At 29.9% G+C, this 21,798-nt stretch overlaps 1 long non-coding RNA gene across 1 annotated transcript; it reads left to right on the forward strand.

Moving 5' to 3' along the window:
- The first annotated feature begins 9,951 nt into the window (after nucleotides 1-9,951).
- Nucleotides 9,952-21,514, forward strand: LOC115411574 (uncharacterized). Its single transcript, XR_003934236.1, has 2 exons — nucleotides 9,952-10,050; nucleotides 21,465-21,514. It is a non-coding gene; the product is annotated as an uncharacterized LOC115411574 (long non-coding RNA).
- Nucleotides 21,515-21,798: the final 284 nt, after the last annotated feature.

Consider the following 21,798-nt stretch of genomic DNA (forward strand, 5'->3'; position numbering starts at 1 on the left):
CTTGATTAAGAAAGAAAGGATTTGCATAATTTAGTACAGCGCTGTAAAAGTCTCTGTAAGTAGATGGAGATAGAAATGCACACAGAGGCTGTTGTTAAAGATGTTTAGGAAACGTAAACAGGATGATTTCTGACATTAGCAATGCTCCGCAGGATGGATTACATATATTGTTTTACATTACAGTTCCCATAACAGTTCCCAGTAAACCCCCCCATATCACATCACATGCAATTATACTGTAAATATATAAATAATATTTAAATATGTGCAGTACAAGTAATACAAATAGAAGATTATGTCTTTATATATCAGGTTTGTAAATAATAATAACAATGTAAATATTTATATTTAAATCTAAATTTATATAAATACTTTTATACAAAGTATATTTTTCTTTCTCTTCTCTTTATATGTTTCACATGTGTAGATTTATGTTTTTCTATCTTCCCTGCACTTTATTTTTCTATGTTAATGCAGTCAACTGTGCAATTTCCCCATGGTGGGATCAATAAAATCTTATCTTATCTTATCTTATCTTATCTTATCTTATCTTATCTTATCTTATCTTATCTTATCTTATCTTATCTTATCTTATCTTATCTTATCTTGTTTTATTGTATCTTGTCTTATCTTACCTGTTTTATCTTATTTTATCTTAACATATGTTATTGTATCTTATCTTTATCTTATCTTATATTTTATCTGTTGTATCTTATTTTATCTCAATTTCTCTTATTTTATCTTATTGTATGTTATGTTATTTTATCTTACTTTGTCTTATCTTATCGCATATTATCTTATCTGTTTTATTTTATCTTATTTTAACTCAACTTAATTTATCTTATGTTATCTTATCATATGTTATTGTATCTTATCTAATCCAGTCTTATTTTATCTTAACATATTTTGTCTTATCTTATTTTATCTTATCATATGTTATGGTATCTTATCTATTTTATCTAATTTTGTTGTATTTTATCTTATTTTATTTTATCTATTTTATCTTATTTTAGCTTAAGTTATTTTATTTTATCTTATCATATGTTATTGTATTTTATCTTATCTTATTTTATCTTACTTTATCTTATCTATTTTATCTTATTTTGTTGTATCTTATCTTATTTTACGTATTTTATCTTATTTTAGCTTAACTTATTTAATTTATCTGATCTTACTTTATCTCATCATATGTTATTGTATCTTATCTGATCTTATCTTATTTAATCTTAACTTATTTTATCTTAACTTATATTATTGTATCTTATCTTACCATATGTTATGGTATCTTGTCTATGTTATCTTCTTTTATCTTAATTTACTTTATCTTATCTCATCTTATCTATTTTATTTCATTTTATTGTATCTTATCTTATTTTATTGTATTTTATCTTATTTTAGCTTAAGTTATTTTATTTTCTCTTATTTTATCTTATCGTATGTTATTGTATCTTATCTGATCTTATCTTAGATAGTCTTATCTTATTTTATCTTATCGTATGTTATTGTATCTTATCTGATCTTATCTTAGATAGTCTTATCTTATTTTATCTTATCGTATGTTATTGTATCTTATCTGATCTTATCTTAGTTAATCTTATCTTATTTTATTTTATCGTATGTTGTGGCATCTTGTCTATTTTATCTTTTTTTATCTTAACTTACTTTGTCTTATCTCATCTCATCTTATCTCATCTTATCTATTTTATCTTATTTTATTGTACCTTATCTTATTTTATTGTATTTTATCTTATTTTAGCTTCAGTTATTTTATTTTCTCTTATCTTACTTTATTTTATCTTATCATATGTTATTGTATCTTATCTTATCTTATCTTATCTTATCTTATCTTATCTTATCTTACCTTATCTTACCTTTCTTTCTTAAATGTTTCTACCTGCCTTTTCTGTACTGTTGTTTTCTATATTTTTGGCTTCTAATTAACTCTGTAATTTCCCCACGGTGGGATCAATAAATCAATACATCTCATTTCTTAATGATAAAACAGGACCTTCAGAGTTGGGGTCAGCTCTGTGAACAGTGCTGTGGAACTAAATCAGGATGCACATATTTCCTTTCTCCACTTGACTTTAGCCAGACAGGTTTTTTTTTTAAAGCCTGCTTTGAAGCTAATTAAATCTGGTCTGGGTGTACACAGGGTACAGCTGTAGGCTCCTTTTGCTTTGGGCAGACAGAGCTTGGGGGAGTTGCCCGCATCCATCCATCTTCATCCTTGTCAATTATGCTGTTAGCGGGCTCCACGTCTTCATTTCCAATGTGGGCACTGTCTCAAAGTACTTCCCAAAGTCACCGTAATCCAATTATATTCTGGCATTCGCTGCGATACAGCCCATTAGAAAAGGCTTAATCAATGTGAGGTCTTCATTAAAGCAATTTATGAATATTCATCATGACACTCAATCCGATACTTTATGGGAACTTGGATCAGAGCATTTCCCTCCATGGCACTTTAACATAACCTGGCTGTAGTTTTAATGGCATCTCTTTAAGTGGCATTATACTGAATTAGTAACATGAAACAGCCTCCACTTTACGCACTATTCGGTTCACTGATGGGGCTTTACAGTCGGGTTAGAATGGAACGGAACTTTTATCTTCAGGGCTGTAGGGCAGACCAGGAAAAGAATAACAGTGAAAACAGTCGAATTACACCAGGAAAATGTTTACATCTACAACGTTTCCAAAACCCATACAGACCCAGTGCTACTTCTGTGGCAGTTTTTCTCTCTATTTAACCTTTCTGAAATGATTCATCATCATTCATTGCAATATTATTCTCTCTGTTTTGCTTTTTTTTTTTTAAATCAGTTTTAATGTATGAGTTTAAATTTTGTATCATATTTGATACATCGGGTCTTAATGCTCAATATTTTTGAACTATATATATATATATATATATATATATACAGGGTGGGGAAGCAAAATTTACAATGAACAGTTAGTTGTTTTTTCTCAGCAGGCACTACGTCAGTTGTTTTGAAACCAAACATATATTGATGTCATAATCATACCTAACACTATTATCCATACCTTTTCAGAAACTTTTGCCCATATGAGTAATCAAACGTGAGGAAAGCAAACGTCAAAGAGTGTGTGATTTGCTGAATGCACTCGTCACACCAAAGGAGATTTCAAAAATAGTTGGAGTGTCCATAAAGACTGTTTATAATGGAAAGAAGAGAATGACTATGAGCAAAACTATTACGAGAAAGTCTGGAAGTGGAGGAAGCAACAAAAAAACGTGCCGAAGCTTTTATTAAAGCTCTCAAATCCAAAATCCTAAAGGATCCAACCAAATCCATGAGAAAAATGGCACTTGAACTTGAGGTAGACAACAAGACCGTTAGAAATGCAGTAAAATAGGATTTGAAGTTAAAATCTTACACAAGAACACCAAAACACTTGTTGACAACAGCAACAAATCCAACTTTAGCAATTTTTGGGAATCATGTTTATGTCCGCCTTCTAGCCCAGATCTAAACCCTGTGGATTCTGCTATTTGGGGCGTTTTAGAACATGCTACCAATAGAACATCACACAGCGATGTCGACTTTCTTAAAGATACTATTAAAGAAGAATGGGAGACGTTGTCACCCGAATATTTGAGGAACACTTGCGCAAGTTTCAGGAAGCGTGTGAAGGCAGTTATTGAGAAAGAAGGAGGACACATAGAATAAAAACATTTTCTATTATGTCAATTTTCTTGTGGCAAATAAATTCTCATGACTTTCAATAAACTAACTGGTCATACACTGTCTTTCAATCCCTGCCTCAAAATATTGTAAATTTTGCTTCCCCACCCTATATATATTTTTTGTTTGTTTGTTTGTTTGTTTGTTTGTTTTTTTTTTAATTTTTTTTTTTTTTTTTTTTTTTTCTTAATTCAAGTTAAATGGAATGGTACGCTGTGTCCCAATAGAATTTTTTTTTTTTTTTTTTTTCTTACACCATTTTCTTTGTGTGTGTTGTGGTGTTTCCAATGTTGTGGTGATTTTCCTTTATTTATTTATTTTTTCTGTGTTTTTGCTGAGTTTTGATCATGTAACTGCTTTTTAGAGTTCAACCTGGTGCCAAAAAGAAGGTGGACTGATTTAGAAAAAAATACAAAAAAATACAAAAAAAAAAATGTGAAAGGATACTTTGTAAATATAAAAATGGTCATGTAATTTTGTAATTTTTTTTATTTTATTTTTTTTTGTTTAATTCAAGCAAAATGGAATGGAACAAGTGAAAATTATCTTGTTAAGATTTCTTAATTTAAATCTAGTTCTTATATCTCACATACAAGTGACTCTTTAGGTGATTACGTCTTATTTTAAGTCTGATGAGATATTTTGACTAGAAATGAGTAAAATATAATTGGTAAGATATTGATTTTTACAGTATATCACTCAGGTTTTACAGATTTGATGAAAAATTAGAGACAAACGCTTTAAAAAGGTCTTAAAAAAGTCTTAAATTTAATTTGTAGAAACCTGTAGGAACCCTGTGCCTTACACTACTGCGTTACAGCACAAAATAATCTGTTACTGTAATGCATTACTTTTGCAATGCAATACTCTCAACACTGTTTCCAATACACTGTGTCCCAATAGAGTTGTTTTTTTGGGTTTTTTTTTACACCATTTTCTTTGTGTGTGTTGTGTTGTTTCTAATGTTGTGGTGATTTTCATTTATTTATTTATTTATTTTATTTTATTTTATTTTATTTTATTTTATTTTATTTTATTTTATTTTATTTTATTTTATTTTATTTATTTATTTATTTTTTTACTGTATTTTTACTGAGTTTGGAACATGTAACTGCTTTATGGAGTTCAACCTGGTGCCAAAAAGAAGGTGGACTGATTTTTTTAAAAAAAACTGTTAAAAAACGTGAAAGAATAGTTTTTAAATATAAAAATGTTCATGTAAGTTTGTAATTATTTTTTTTTTTTTTTACAGTGTATCACTCGGGTTTTACAGATTTGATAAAAAATTAGAGACGAACGCTTTAAAAAGGTCTTAAAAAGTCTTAAATTTAATTTGTAGAAACCTGTAGGAACCCTGTGCTTTACACTACTGCGTTACAGCAAAAAGTAATCTGTTACTCTAATGCATTACTTTTGTACTGCAATACTCTCAACACTGTTTCCAATAAACAGTGTCCTAATAGTTGTTTTTTTTTGTTTTTTTTTAACACTGTTTTCTTCGTGTGTGTTGTGTTGTTTCCAATGTTGTGGTGATTTTCATTTATTTATTTATTCATTTATTTATTATTTATGTTTTAAATTTATTTATTTATTTTTTTACTGTGTTTTTACTGAGTTTGGAACATGTAACTGCTTTATGGAGTTCAACCTGGTGCCAAAAAGAAGGTGGACTGATTTTTTAAAAAACTGTTAAAAAACGTGAAAGAATAGTTTTTAAATATAAAAATGTTCATGTAAGTTTGTAATTTTATTTTATTTTTTTTTTTACAGTGTATCACTCGGGTTTTACAGATTTGATAAAAAATTAGAGACGAACGCTTTAAAAAGGTCTTAAAAAGTCTTAAATTTAATTTGTAGAAACCTGTAGGAACCCTGTGCTTTACACTACTGCGTTACAGCAAAAAGTAATCTGTTACTCTAATGCATTACTTTTGTAATGCAATACTCTCAACACTGTTTCCAATAAACTGTGTCCTAATAGAGTTTTTTTTTTTTTTTTTTTTTTACACTGTTTTCTTCGTGTGTGTTGTGTTGTTTCCAATGTTGTGGTGATTTTCATTTATTTATTTATTCATTTATTTATTATTTATGTTTTAAATTTATTTATTTATTTTTTTACTGTGTTTTTACTGAGTTTGGAACATGTAACTGCTTTAGTTCAACCTGGTGCTAAAAAGAAGGTGGAGTGATTTTTAAAAAATTGTTAAAAAAATGTGAAAGAATAGTTTTTAAACATAAAAATGTTCATGTAAGTTTGTAATTTTTTTTTTTTTTTTTTTTTACAGTGTATCACTCGGGTTTTACAGATTTGATAAAAAATTAGAGACGAACGCTTTAAAAAGGTCTTAAAAAGTCTTAAATTTAATTTGTAGAAACCTGTAGGAACCCTGTGCTTTACACTACTGCGTTACAGCAAAAAGTAATCTGTTACTCTAATGCATTACTTTTGTAATGCAATACTCTCAACACTGTTTCCAATAAACTGTGTCCTAACAGAGTTTTTTTTTTTTTTTTTTTTTTACACTGTTTTCTTCGTGTGTGTTGTGTTGTTTCCAATGTTGTGGTGATTTTCATTTATTTATTTATTTATTATTTATGTTTTAAATTTATTTATTTATTTTTTTACTGTGTTTTTACTGAGTTTGGAACATGTAACTGCTTTAGTTCAACCTGGTGCTAAAAAGAAGGTGGAGTGATTTTTAAAAAATTGTTAAAAAAATGTGAAAGAATAGTTTTTAAACATAAAAATGTTCATGTAAGTTTGTAATTTTTTTTTTTTTTTTTTTTTTTTACAGTGTATCACTCGGGTTTTACAGATTTGATAAAAAATTAGAGACGAACGCTTTAAAAAGGTCTTAAAAAGTCTTAAATTTAATTTGTAGAAACCTGTAGGAACCCTGTGCTTTACACTACTGCGTTACAGCAAAAAGTAATCTGTTACTGTAATGCATTACTTTTGTAACACGGCACTCCCATCACTGTTTGCTGTCAGGTTTCGTTCTCCATTCCTCACGGGGGTCTCTGTACGTCGTCCTCCAGTCCTGTGTGTAAACTCCTAATTGCTGTGTAACCCTCAAATTGCTTCTGTCAACAGTCTCACAAACAGCCAATAACTGAGTATCCATTACCTTTATCTCCACGGAGACCATGAATGCAGCAAACCAGCTCAAGTCAGTCTCCATTTCAGAAGCCACAGATGATTTTCTTACACCACTGGCAATCTCAACTTGTCTGAATAATGTATTACAAGAAATTCACATATGGTTGGCCGCACAGAAATAATAATAAAATCCAAAATCGGAGTGTTCCTATATAATACCGCTTCATTAACTCTTCATGTTTCTTTACAGTCGTTCTGGTTTGTTCCTTTTCAGATGTCTAATTATGGCATTCAACCACTTAGTCACCTCATTTGCATTTTCAGGCAGATTTTAAATGTCAAACTGAATAAATGCAACTCTGATGGTTTTAAAATATAGGTTATTATGCAAATGCTATTTATTCGCGTTTCAAATCAGATCCATCTTATTGAGACCAACATCGCGTATAACTTTCCGCCGCGTTGAGTCGCTGATTAGAATTAATTCATTAAACCTCTGATCATTTACAACAGTTTATTTCACTCGTTTCTCATAAAAGGCCATTAACACTGATAACGAGGGGAGTTTTCAAAAGGGGGTTTTCGAGTAACCTGCTCTGAAGTGTATGTTTATGTCAGTAAACTGTAGGAAAACAAACGTAAATGAATTCAATTAGAGCAATAAGCGACGCATTAAACTAACCAGATGCTTTCAGTAACATTTCAGATTTAAATGGATCAGAGTAAAGCGGACAGAAGCAAAGACATGGATTCTGATGGTTTTTTAACCCATAAAGACCCAGTGCTACTTTTATAGCATTTCCCAAGTGATTTATCACTATTTACTAAAATATTATCCTCTGTATTTTGCATTTTTCTGGTGAAAATCAGGTATTTTCCTGTATTTAATGTACTGAACGTATAGATCAGGGCTGTCAAACTCATTTTAGTTCAGGGGCCATATTCAGCTAAATTTGATCTGCAGTGGGCCGGACCAGAAAAATAATAACAGAATAACCTATAAATAATGACAACTGCAAATATTTGTCTTTGTTTTAGTGTAAAAAAACCAAAAACATTAAATTATGAAAATACTTACTTTTATAAACTATCCAAAAAAAAAAAAAAACCTGAAAAAACTGAAATTGAAATTAAAAAACGTAAGAAAATTTAGTGCAATTTTAACAATATTATTCCTCAACTTCTTATTTCTCCATGTACATTATGGATCAGATCTACAAAGACACTAAACACTGAGGAACAGGCAGAAAAAGTGTTAAAATCATGATTAATTTTCTTTAGACATTTCAGGTTGTTCATATTTGTTCAAGTTATTCATATTTTTGTGTTACAGGATAGTTTGTAATGGTAGATATTTTCATAATTTAATGTTATTTTCTGCACTAAAACAAAGAGTAAAATTTACGTTGTTAATTGTAGATTTTTTTTTGGCTTAATTCAAGATTTTTTTTTTTACTTCATTGACGATTTTTTTTTGGGGGGGGGCTTCATTCAAGATTTTTTTTTTTTTACTTAATGGAAGATTTTTTTTTTTTTTTTGCTTAATTGAAGTTTTTTTTTTTTTTTACTTAATTGAAGATTTTTATGACTTCATTCAATATTTTTTTTTAAAACTTAATTGAAGTTTTTTTTTTTTTTTGGCTTAATTCAAGATTTTTTTTTTTTTTACTTAATTGACGATTTTTTTTTTGGGGGGGGGGGCTTAATTCAAGATTTTTTTTTTTTTACTTAATGGAAGATTTTTTTTTTTTTTGCTTAATTGAAGTTTTGTTTTTTTTTTTACTTAATTGAAGATTTTTATGACTTCATTCAAGATTCTTTTTTTTTTTTAACTTAATTGAAGTTTTTTTTTTTTTTGGCTTAATTCAAGATTTTTTGCTAAATTTGAGATTTTTTTTGGCTTAATTCAAGATTTTTTACTTAATTTTTTTTTTTTTTTTGCTAAATTCAAGATTTTTTTTTTTTTTTTTGGCTTAATTCAAGATTTTTTTCCTTAATTCAAGCTAATTTTTTTTTTGTTTAATTCAGTTCAAGACTGTGGAATCTTTGCACTTGGCAAAAACATCCCAGGGGCCGAACTGGACCCTTTGGCCTGGGGGCATTTAGCCCCCAGGCCACATGTTTGACACCCCTGGTATAGATGATCATTATACCTCAGATTAAAATTGAGGATTATTATATCAAAAACAAAAAAAAAAAACCTGACTTTTTCTGTAAAACTTATCATTAAAATGAACATAAACCCAGTGTGTCCATCCACTGTCATTGATCCAACTCCGTGGGTTTTACTGGTGAAACAATGTTGTAGAAGATGACGGTGTTTCCGCGGTAACTACAGAGCCTCTGAACATCCAGATGGGTCATATCTGATGACCATGAAAAGATGATACACTGCATTTTACACCAGTTATTTACATGTATTGATAGGATTCATGGATCAACAGGTATGAAGTAGTTTATGTCAGTGGATGCTTTTGGTTAAAGGTGGATGTTTGGGTCTTTATGGGTTAACAACAGTCCAATGTGACAGATAAAACGAACATCCAGCTTCCATGGCTTATCACTGTAAGTTCCACGACAGTAGCAAATAGCATAGACAAAGATATTAAAAGAAAACTATAAACCTCAGTGTTTTTTGGCAGAATAATGGAGGAAATACTCCACTGCTGTGATGCTCTTACAGAGGAACAATATATTAACTTCAGCTGTTGTCAGTCTAGTTTTTCTGATAAGATTTTGTTGCTTCTAAGATGAAGCAGGCTTTCAGTTTTGGGTTTTCAGTATTTTTTTTTTATATAGTTAACTGGGGTTTGACTGTGGATATATGACTCCTATCTAACTGAGTAAAACAAGTGGTGTTTTCCTTGTAACCCTTTAACCCCTGATCTGTCTGTGCACTGCAAAAATCCAAATATTATCAAGTGTATTTTTCTCATTTCTAGTCCAAATATCTCATCACACTTAAAATAAGATATAATCACCTAAAGAGTAACTTTTCAGTGAGATATAAGAACTTATTTTTAGACAACAGAGCTGGAAAATCTTGAATTAAAAAATCTTACCAAGATAATTTTCACTTGTTCCATTGGCAGATTTTATTTTATTTTTTTTCTTAATTCAAGATTTTTTTTGGGTTTAATTCAAGTGAAAATTATCTTGGTAAGATTTCTTGAAATAAGATTTTTCAGATCTATTGTGTAAAAAAAAGTTCTTATATCTCACTCAAAAGTTAGTCTTTGGGTGATTATGCCTGATTTTAAGTGTAGAATAGAATAGAATAGAATAGAATAGAATAGAATAGAATAGAATAGAATTTCTTTATTGTCATTGTACAGGTACAACAAAATTTAAAAAGTGCGATCTAAATTTAAAAAAAAGTGTGATCAGATATTTTGACCAAAAATTCGAAAAATACTCTTGGCAAGATTTAGATTTTTGCAGTGTGGTGCTCATTCTAAATGTATGATTTATTTGAAATATTCATAGAAATTCAACTGTTTGGTCAATAAGAAAAAATTCAAAACATGTTGATAGAATAGACATCTGAGCATGCTCAGTGCAGCTCCTGCCACCGGTGGAATGGGGGGGGACAAAGCACAGAGCAGTAAGTGAGACCGAATAGATGTTTTTTTGTTGTTGTTGTTTGTTTGTTTGTTTGTTTTTACACTGTTTTCCTTATGTTTTTTTGTTTTTACTGTTGTTTCCGATGTTGTGGTGATTTTCATTTATTCATTCACTCATTTATTTATTTATTTATTTATTACTGTGTTTTTACTGAGTTTTGACCTTGTAACTGTTTTTTGGAGTTCCACCAGGTGCCAAAAAGCGGGTGGACTGATTAAAAAAAAGTTCAGTGTGTTTCAGTTCACAGCTCATGTTCAACATCCTAAATCTCTTATTCATGTACATTCTGAGTGTCTTATTTAGTAAAAACCTGTCAAACTTTAATTTCTCTCTTTGTCATTTTCTGTTATTCCTCCTGTTTTGACCCTAAAACGCACTGTGAAACAGAACCACTGAAGAAAAGGAACACAAACACATACTCACAGCAGCTTTTATGAACCTGAAACAGACGACAATTCACAGCAGCACATTTACCTGGAATAATGTCTCAGGGGTTAAAGGGTTAAAAACCATAACAAAGTTCATGCTACAACTGTCTGCAAACAACAAAAATGATAAATATTAGATATTAACTCCATTAATGGGGCTGAGTAGATCTTAAGTCAAGGTTGGGAAGTGTTTAATGTTATTAAATCATATCAATAATTTTTATTTTCTGAGGAGAATGATCAATAAAAAATTAAACAAACCGACACAAGCTTGAATTAACATTTTTACTTTAAGAGAAGAGGTTTGAGCTGTAAAATGTACATATCTGTGTTGAATTAAAATGATCATGTTCTTTAGTCTGAATCAGTAAAGTGACTAAATGAAGGTGAATGAGCTCTACCTAGTGGACAAATACTTCTACTACAAACAATACGAAAAACTTAAGAAAGTCTAAATGTACTGATGTGAAAACAGAGACCACGTCCAGATGATCTGATCAAAAGGAAGACGGGTGATCACAAACACCAATAAATAAATAAATAAATAAATAAATAAATAAATAAAAGACGAGCGGATTACATTTTTGCACCAGACCGGTGTCATAAAGCAGACGATAATAATGTGAAAGTCTGACTGAGAGCACGCCAAGACACATGAAAGCTGTGATTAAAGTCTAGGTTGTTCCACTAATTATTAATTTCTTAACGTTTCCTGAGTTAACATCAGTATTATGTTGTTAAAAAATGCACCTAACCTGTTTTATGTATTGTTGAAGGTCTGGAAACACTGCATTAGTTAGTTATGTTGAACGTTTGTCATTTTCTGCAAAAAAAAAAAAAATCTCCAAAAGGATGACATTTTTATTTAAAATATAGGAGAAATGTTTTTTGTAGGATTGAAAATAAATGTAAATACTCATTTTTACTGTAAAAAGAGCTACAAACGTTCCAGAGGTCTATGTTTATATGAAAAAGCACCTCATTTACACATCATTTCATCAACATATAAACATACAAAGTCTTAAAATTAGTAGAACTACACACATGTGCATTTCTGTCTCTGTATTAAGATCCAATCTGATATATGTGAAATATGTACGGTAATACATAAAGAAAAGTTTCTGGAAAAAAAACAGCTTCTATAAACCAAAGTGGTCGTATTCAGTGTGACCTCCCTTTGCATTTAACATGTCTGCATTAATTTTCCAATGTTTTATACCAGGTTTCATTCAACATATGTCAGATGTTATTAACTATTTGTGCTCCTTCATATCATGGGGTCAGAGGTCACTAACTAGTCAGTTTACCCATTACAACCCATTCACTTCAGGGTTTTTTTTGTCTGTTTTTAGCTGGTGCATATATTTCCTGTATTTATTTCCTCTACGTGAAGAAAAAGGAATGAGAAATAAACAGGAATAAGCATGCACAGCTGAAGGTGGCCTAAGATTACTGGTATGTACTGGATTTAAAGTACATTTAAACACAGACACTGAATGTATGTGCACATTTAAAAATAAAAAACTTGGACAAATTTGACAAAAGAAAGATCATTTTTAAGGAAGTAAACACATTATTTATTCATTTAGATTAGATTAGATTAGATTACATTATAGATGAATGAATGAATGGTTTATTTTTGGTTTGTACATTAATCATTTGTACATTAATCGTTGCCAACAATTTTTAAGGAAGAAAACACGTTATTTATTCATTTAGATTAGATTAGATTAGATTAGATTATAGATGAATGAATGAACGAATGAATGAATGAATGGTTTATTTTTGGTTTGTACATTAATCATTTGTACATTAATCGTTGCACACAATTTTTAAGGAAGTAAACACATTATTTATTCATTTAGATTACATTGTAGATGAATGAAAGAATGGATGAATGAATGAATGATTTATTTTTGGTTTGTACATTAATCGTTGCACATATTTAAGGAAGTAAACACATTATTTATTCATTTAGATTAGATTAGATTACATTATAGATGAATGAATGAATGAATGAATGAATGAATGAATGAGTGGTTCATTTTTTGTTTGTACATTAATCGTTGCACACAATTTTTTAAGGAAGTAAACACATTATTTATTCATTTAGATTAGATTAGATTAGATTACATTATAGATGAATGAATGAATGGTTTATTTTTGGTTTGTACATTAATCATTTGTACATTAATCGTTGCCAACAATTTTTAAGGAAGAAAACACGTTATTTATTCATTTAGATTATATTATATTAGATTATAGATGAATGAATGAATGAATGAATGAATGAATGGTTTATTTTTGGTTTGTACATTAATCGTTTGTACATTAATCGTTGCACACAATTTTTAAGGAAGTAAACACATTATTTATTCATTTAGATTACATTGTAATGAATGAATGAATGAATGGATGAATGAATGAATGATTTATTTTTGGTTTGTACATTAATCGTTGCACATATTTAAGGAAGTAAACACATTATTTATTAATTTAGATTAGATTACATTATAGATGAATGAATGAATGAATGAATGAATGAGTGGTTCATTTTTTGTTTGTACATTAATCGTTGCACACAATTTTTTAAGGAAGTAAACACATTATTTATTCATTTAGATTAGATTAGATTAGATTACATTATAGATGAATGAATGTATGGTTTATTTTTTGGTTTGTACATTAATCATTTGTACATTAATCGTTGCCAACAATTTTTAAGGAAGAAAACACGTTATTTATTCATTTAGATTAGATTCGATTATAGATGAATGAATGAATGAATGAATGACTGGTTTATTTTTGGTTTGTACATTAATCATTTGTACATTAATCGTTGCACACAATTTTTAAGGAAGTAAACACATTATTTATTCATTTAGATTAGATTAGATTAGATTATAGATGAATGAATGAATGAATGAATGAATTATTTTTGGTTTGTACATTGATCGTTGCACATGGTACAATAACCATAATAAACATAAAAACCAAAAAAGGAATAGACTAAAAGCAAAGGCTTATTTTTTTATCCTTTGTCACCTGATCCACTGCTTACATTAAATTAAATGTGTTCAGTATCGAGCATTCACATTACAACAAAAGAATCAACAACAAAAACACTTCTACCATCTCAGTTTAATATTCCTGAATGATCTTATACTTAAGGCATTTTTAAACTTTGTCAGAGAAGAAAACAACTTAAATTCATCATCAAGTCCATTCCATAATTTCACACCCGCAACTGAAATACATGTGGACTTCACATTTGTCCTCACTTTAGTCCATTCAAAAATATAAAGACCTCTTAAATTATAGTTACTCTCTCTTAACCCTATAATGCCAAACGTATCATATTTGATACATGAGTTTTGAAACCCTCTATTTGATCAGAGGCTTTTCCAGTGACAAGACTGTCATTAATGTGGAAGGAGGCCGAACTTTGCCAGTACTGAAAATGAATTACCAATTTGTTAGACATGTTTCTGTTATATTATGTTTTTGTTTGTTCCAAAATAATATTTGAGCATTGAGACCTGATGTATCAAATATGATACAAAACTGAAACTCACACGTGGAAATTTATATTTGAAAAATATTTTGGGGTTGTTCAGAAGGACCAATAAGGGCTCCAGTTTCAAAGAACTGGAATTTTCTGTCAATGATTTCATGGTTCAGGCTTTACAGGGTTAAGGCATTTTTTAAAAACTTTGTCAGAGAAGAGAACAACTTAAATTCATCATCAAATCCATTCCATAATTTCATACCCGCAACCGAAATACATCTAAACTTCACATTTATCCTCACTTTCATACATTAAAAAAAATATAGAGACCTCTTAAATTATAGTTAGTCTCTCTTAATTTAGATTAGATTAGATTAGATTAGATTAGATTAGATTAGATTAGATTAGATTAGATCAGTAGTTTTCAACCTTTTTTGTCTCCTTATCCCATTTTAACATAAAAAATTTCTGGCGACCCCAGACATTTAACAAATACATGAATTAATTTATTCCCTGTAATTTATTCCACTGTTAAACCTTACATTTCTTTAACATAAATTATTTCAACATCTGAGCATTACATTTATTTATTTAATTATTCATTCATTCATTCATTCATGTGTACCTTTATTTCAGTGGTTCTCAACCTTTTTTGGTTCGTGACCCCATTTTAACATCACAAATTTCTGGCGACCCCACACATTCAAAACAGAGACTTTTTTTTTTTTTGCTAAAATTAATTTCTTTTTGATCGTGTAATAGTTTGCTATACTATGTTGCAAATACACATTCATTTTAGATGACATTTAGTCTATATAATGTATATTATTATGGACAGAGGCAGAAAATCCAGGTGTAGATTACTGCACAAAGTGAGAATTTTATTTTCCTTGGTCAGGATATGTACAGTCAGTCCAGCTTGGATTTACAAGGCTGACAATTAATACTGAACAAACAAGAACTCAAACTATAAATTATGAAAGAGCTGCAGCATCTGAAACCGACCACAATGAACATTTGAAAGATAAACAGAACCACAGTGCTTCAGTTTCAGACTCACAGTTTGTCATGTCTATTGTATATTGTGATTGTCTCTGTCAACTCACCATATATGTTTTATTAGTAATTTTTAATTTCATTTTTATCAATTACTAGAAATTTCAGGCGACCCCTTTTTTTTTTTTTTTTTTTTTTTTTCTTATCTTTTTTTTTCTTAATGGGCTCAGCTGGCTGACAGGCAACTGTCTGTACCGATAAGGCAGCAGCCGACACCAACTGTACTCCCAGTCATCATTGCCCATTTTTCTAACACCTTTGCTTGTGTATCCTCTTTTATTTGGACATTTTACCAGGGAGTATCTCACACTACTGTTTTTTTTTTTTTTTTTTTTTTTTTCCCCTACTTGTCTTGTCCAGCGTTCTAACAGCAGAATGGTAGTCTGGTTCCCCTCGGTGCTGAACAAATTTGCTTTGCCAAGGGTAACTTCATAAAGTGTATGAAGCGCCCTTTGATATTCTACTGTGTTTATTATGAGTTTTGTTGAACCACATTTCGATGCCGGACCTGACATGGGGGGGTGAGGGTGGGGGGGTAGAAGAAGGGGAGAGAACAAGAGAGAAGAAGGTGGCGAAGACCCTCACAAGAAAGTATCAACAATACAAACAGCAACAACCATGGAGACAATTATAATGGTGACAATAACTACAACCAGAACTGAGTAAACTGGGCAGAAGAGAGAGAAAAAAAACAAAATAAAACAAACAAAACTACAAAAAAAAAACCAAAACAAAACACAATGAGATACATCAGACCTATGAAATGAAGAATATAAGAAAGCATGAACAAAATGTCATATACCACATTCGCACAAATAATACCTATAACAAATAATACCAGAAACAAACAGGCGACCTCATTTGAATTCCAGGCAACCCCATGTAAGGTCCTGACCCCAAGGCTGAACACTGGATTAGACTTTATTGATCCCGCAATGGGGGAAATTCAACGGGCTAGGCCACAGGTGTCAAACATGCGGCCCGGGGGCCAAAACCGGCCCGCCAAAACTTCCAATCCGGCCCGTGGGATGAATTTACAAAGTGCAAAAATTACCCTGAAGATATTAACAGTCAAGGGCATCAAACTCGAAAATAATAGCATAATAACCTATAAATAATGATTCCAAATTTTTTTCTTTAATGTGAAAAAAAAAGACATTATTCCTATAAATAATGGCAACACCAATTTTTTTTCTCTTTGATTTATTACAAAGAACTTTAAATCCTGATATCTTTTAACAATAAAATGTCAATAACCAGAACAAATATGAACAACAAAAGAAAAATAAGTGCAATTTTAACATCATTCTGCCTGTTTTGTGCCTTGGTAGATCTGATCTGTAATCCATATGTATAAATCATTATTTGATGCATAATATTGCTAAAATTTTGCCTATTTTTCTTCAGACATTTCTGTTTTTTAGATTATTCACATATTTTTTGTGTTGGATAGTTTGTAAAATGTAAAAAAAAAATTCAAATTTTAATGATATTTTTTGCACTGAAAAATTTGGAGTTGTTATTTATAGGCTATTACGCTATTATTTTACTGGTCTGGCCCACTTGAGATCAAATTGGGCTGAATGTGGCCCCTGAAAGAAAAGGAGTTTGACACCCCTGGTCTAGGCAGTAACAGAATAAAGTGAAAGAAATAAGTGTACAGGGTGGGGAAGCAAAATTTACAATGAACATTTAGTTGTTTTTTCTCAGCAGGCACTACGTTAGTTGTTTTGAAACCAAACATATATTGATGTCATAATCATACCTAACACTATTATCCATACCTTTTCAGAAACTTTTGCCCATATGAATAATCAGGAAAGCAAACGTCAAAGAGTGTGTGATTTGCTGAATGCACTCGTCACACCAAAGGAGATTTCAAAAATAGTTGGAGTGTCCATAAAGACTGTTTATAATGGAAAGAAGAGAATGACTATGAGCAAAACTATTACGAGAAAGTCTGGAGGATACTATTAAAGAAGAATGGGAGAAGTTGTCACCTGAATATTTGAGGAACACTTGCGCAAGTTTCAGGAAGCGTGTGAAGGCAGTTATTGAGACAGAAGGAGGACACATAGAATAAAAACATTTTCTATTATGTCAATTTTCTTGTGGCAAATAAATTCTCATGACTTTCAATAAACTAATTGGTCATACACTGTCTTTCAGTCCCTGCCTCAAAATATTGTAAATTTTGCTTCCCCACCCTGTATATATATATATATATATATATATATATATATATATATATATTCTTTTCTGTTGTATTGATCATTTCTTTCCCACTACTTTTTTATTATACTTGAATGGAGCGACTGTAACACCCAATAACTTAAGGAGTTAAGGAGCAGATAACAGAAGATAAGACTTGATTTATCCCACCGTGGGGATATTTCACAGTTAAATGCAGTAACATACAACAAGTAAGTGAAGAGAAAAGATGGTAGAAAAACCATAAATGAGTGAAAAATGAAATATAAAGAGAAACATAAGAAATTTGCCATATATATATAAATATTTATATAAATACAGAAGTAGAATTAAACATTAAAAGGGTCCACTCTCTTTCTTTTGGTCACTTTTTTTGGTCAATTTTCTTGTGGCAAATAAATTCTCATGACTTTCAATAAACTAATTGGTCATACACTGTCTTTCAATCCCTGCCTCAAAATATTATAAATTTTGCTTCCCCACCCTGTACATATATAAAGATAGTGTAAAAACAAACAACATAAAATAAAAAAATAATCATATTAATAAAAAAAAATAATAATACAGACTATATTCATATTTACAAGAGAGGAATTGCAAAAAATCAGGCAGTATTTATGTCCTGTAGGTATCTGATTTCAACACCTGATTTCTCCTAAACATTGCTGCACTTACATACTATATCCACTAGATGGCAGTGCCTTCAAATAGGTGGAGTCCAGCCCATTCATATCAGTAATTTTCCACTGACACCAACTTATCGACCCCCTCCCACTTTTACACTGTCCGTCAATGAACCGCTAATTAAATTGCGGTGTACATGTTCAGTTTTTAAATAATCGCTTCCTTCCGTCTGAAAAACAAACTCACTTGATCAAAAATAACGACCCGGTCTGATCCTCCCGGTTGTGCGATATATCAGCATGGATCTGGTGCATTGAGAGGATAAAAGTGTTCCGATGTGTTTAAAGGGCTTTTATGAGATGAATCAATACATTACGTCTGCTGCTACAGTGTGTGTGTGTGTCCATCACAACTGCTTTTACCTTTTAAGAAAATAAAAAACAACCTAAGTGCACCTCCATCATACTGTGAAAATCATATTACTGTACTTGAGGGCATCCATCACAGTGAAAGGTCAGTACACTATGATTAGACCAGTAACTATATTCAGAGCAAATTTGTCTTTTGATGTGGAGGCAGTGAGAATATTGGAACTCTGACTGTACATCACTCAATCATCTGAACAAGACGCTATATATTATTATTATTTTTTAAATTTAAGCTTTATTTAACCCACACTGTAAAAAAATAAATAAATCTGTAATTTAACAGAATTTTCACTCTTTATTTTACATATTTTTCCTGTTTTTTTAAGATACAGGAAAATATCAATGACAAAAACAGACTGTGATTTTACATGTCAAATGTAAAATAACATGAAAAAAATGTAACTGTGAATAACCATAAAATTTCCATTTTTTAAAAGAATTTTTTTCTTTTTTCACAGATAAATACAGTTAAAATACATTTGCAAATGTATTTCACAAATATTTCTTTTCTATTTATGAGATTAAACTGTTAATTTAAAGTTTAATGCTGTAAAAAATAAAATAAAATGAGATAAAAATTACTGACAATTAATCATAAAAGAAGTATTTGTTCTGTAAGTTTAACAAGACTTGTTTGTTAATTGACAAATATGTCGTGGAATTACAGGAGGTTTTACAACAAAAATGTTGAATAAATGTATTTTTGTGAATGTATAACATGTATAAGCACTGATAAACTGTCCAAATACAGTTTTTATCAGTGGATTGTACAACTGAGTCTCATTGAAAATTATTTATACATATATATATATATATATATATATATATATATATATATATATATATATATATATATATATATATATATATATATATATATATATATAGGTAATTTGGTTGTTTTAATACATGAAAATATTCTTTATTAAACATTAAAAAGTCCAAAAATATGCAAAATTTTGTGTAAAGTTAGGGCAAAAAACTGTATTTTAATTATGGAAAATTATTCTATTTTTATGAGATGGTTATTTTCCATTATTTAACAGTGTTTTTTTGCTGGAATAATACTGTTTTTTTTCTTTTTTTACAGTGCACAAAGACCCAAACATCCATCGTTGACCAAAAACACCCACTGATCTAAACTATTTATCCACTAATTCTATCAATACATGTAAATAATTGGTGTAAAATGCAGTTTGTCATCTTTTCATGAAAAATTTAGAATTAATTTACCACGGATGACATTTGAGGCTGACGCCCTTCATCAGCCTAATGGCAGATAATATCACACAGCTGTTTATATAGAGCACTTAATTACAGTGTCACGTGACAAGTAATGTACGACATCTCATACAATCAAAACCAAATGTAAATGTTTTTAAATATACAATAGATCATCAATACAAATACAGTAATCCAGCCACTTTAAATTCATGCGAATACAAACAGACAAATGCAATGACTACTACCTCCTTTTTTTTTGTTTGTTTGTTTGTTTGTTTTTTAATAAAACTCAAAAATTGGATATATCCCATCACCTGTGCTGAGGGAATATGTATACTGAAAATGTGTCCTAATAAAAAGATTATTAAAAAAAAAAAAAAACAAACATGGAGTTTGATCAATGATGGAGACACTGGGTTCATGTTCAATTAATGATATATTTACTGAAATAGTCACCTTTTCTTCAGTTTTTTCTGTTTTCATACAATAACCTTTGACTTTACTCTGAGCTTTTATGAACATCTACATGATCAGTCAATTCAACAAAGGAAATCGGATGATTTTTACTGGAGAGAAATGCAAAATTCAGAGGATAACATAATAACGAATAGTGATAAATCACAAAGGAAAGGCTAAATAGAGAGAAAATTCATTTGGGAACTGACACAAAAGTCACAGTGGGTCTTTTTGGGTTAACCAGGAAAAAAGATCATTGAGATTAAAAATAAAAAATAAAATAAAATAAAAAATAATTTAAGTGTTGTGGCCAAAACAGCAGCAGCAGAAGTTACACAAAATAGACATCACAGCCATATCCACACTAAAAATAAACTTAAAACACAATAGAAGTCAGTTCCAAAACCCTTAAAGACCCAAACATCCACTGGTGACCAAAACATCTACTGATCTAAAATGTTTAACCTTTTACAGTTCACTTATAGAAATATTCTGAAATTCAAAATTTCCACCTTAGTGTGTTATTGGAGGACATAACAAGACTTTAGTACTTTTGTGAAATTTTTCAAAATGTTTTATTTTCATGTAGAAAATCAAGGTCAATGAAGTTACCATATTTGGTTCCTTAATCATAAGTGGCAAAATATCCAAGAAGTACAGTAACTATATATAAAAAAAACAAGAAAAACACATGTAAGGTGCTAAGAACATGTATTTTAGAACATCTACTTCATCCTGCTCCTTTTTGAGTATGTTTTTTTCCTTTTTTATATATATTGTTTTTCCTTGTTGTATTTGGTTATAAATGTTAATTCCAAACAAAAACAAAGTTACCATATTTGGTAACTATAGATCTTGAAACTTTTATTTCAAAAAATCTTAACAATATAATTTTCACTTCTTCCATTGGCAGATTTTTTTTTGCTTAATTCAAGATTTTTTTTTTTTTTTTTTGTGCTTAATTCAAGCTAAAAAAAAAAAAATCTGCCACTGGAACAAGAGAAAATTACCTTCGTAAGATTTTTTAAAATAAGATTTTCAAGATCTGTTGTGTAAAAATAAGTTCTTATATCTCACTGAAAAGTTACTCTTCAGGTGATTATGTCTTATTTAAAGTGTGATGACATATTTTGACTCGAAATGAGAAAAATACACTTGGTAAGATTTAAATTTTTGCAGTGCCTCTACATGATCACTACATTAAATATTGGAAAATACCTGATTTTTGTTTTTTCTTCAGTTTTCTCTGTTTTCGTGCAATAATCTTTGAGTTTTCATGAGCTTCTAAATTAAGTATAGCAAATTAAATATAGGAAAATACATGACTTACAATGGAAAATACATAATATAGGGGATAATATGATAATAAAAGATGATAAATAGAAAGAAAAATCAGGTTCTGTAGTGAACGCTTGGTAAGATTTAGTTT

Source organism: Sphaeramia orbicularis, chromosome 20 (assembly GCF_902148855.1).
Source record: "Sphaeramia orbicularis chromosome 20, fSphaOr1.1, whole genome shotgun sequence".
Taxonomy (NCBI): domain Eukaryota; kingdom Metazoa; phylum Chordata; class Actinopteri; order Kurtiformes; family Apogonidae; genus Sphaeramia; species Sphaeramia orbicularis.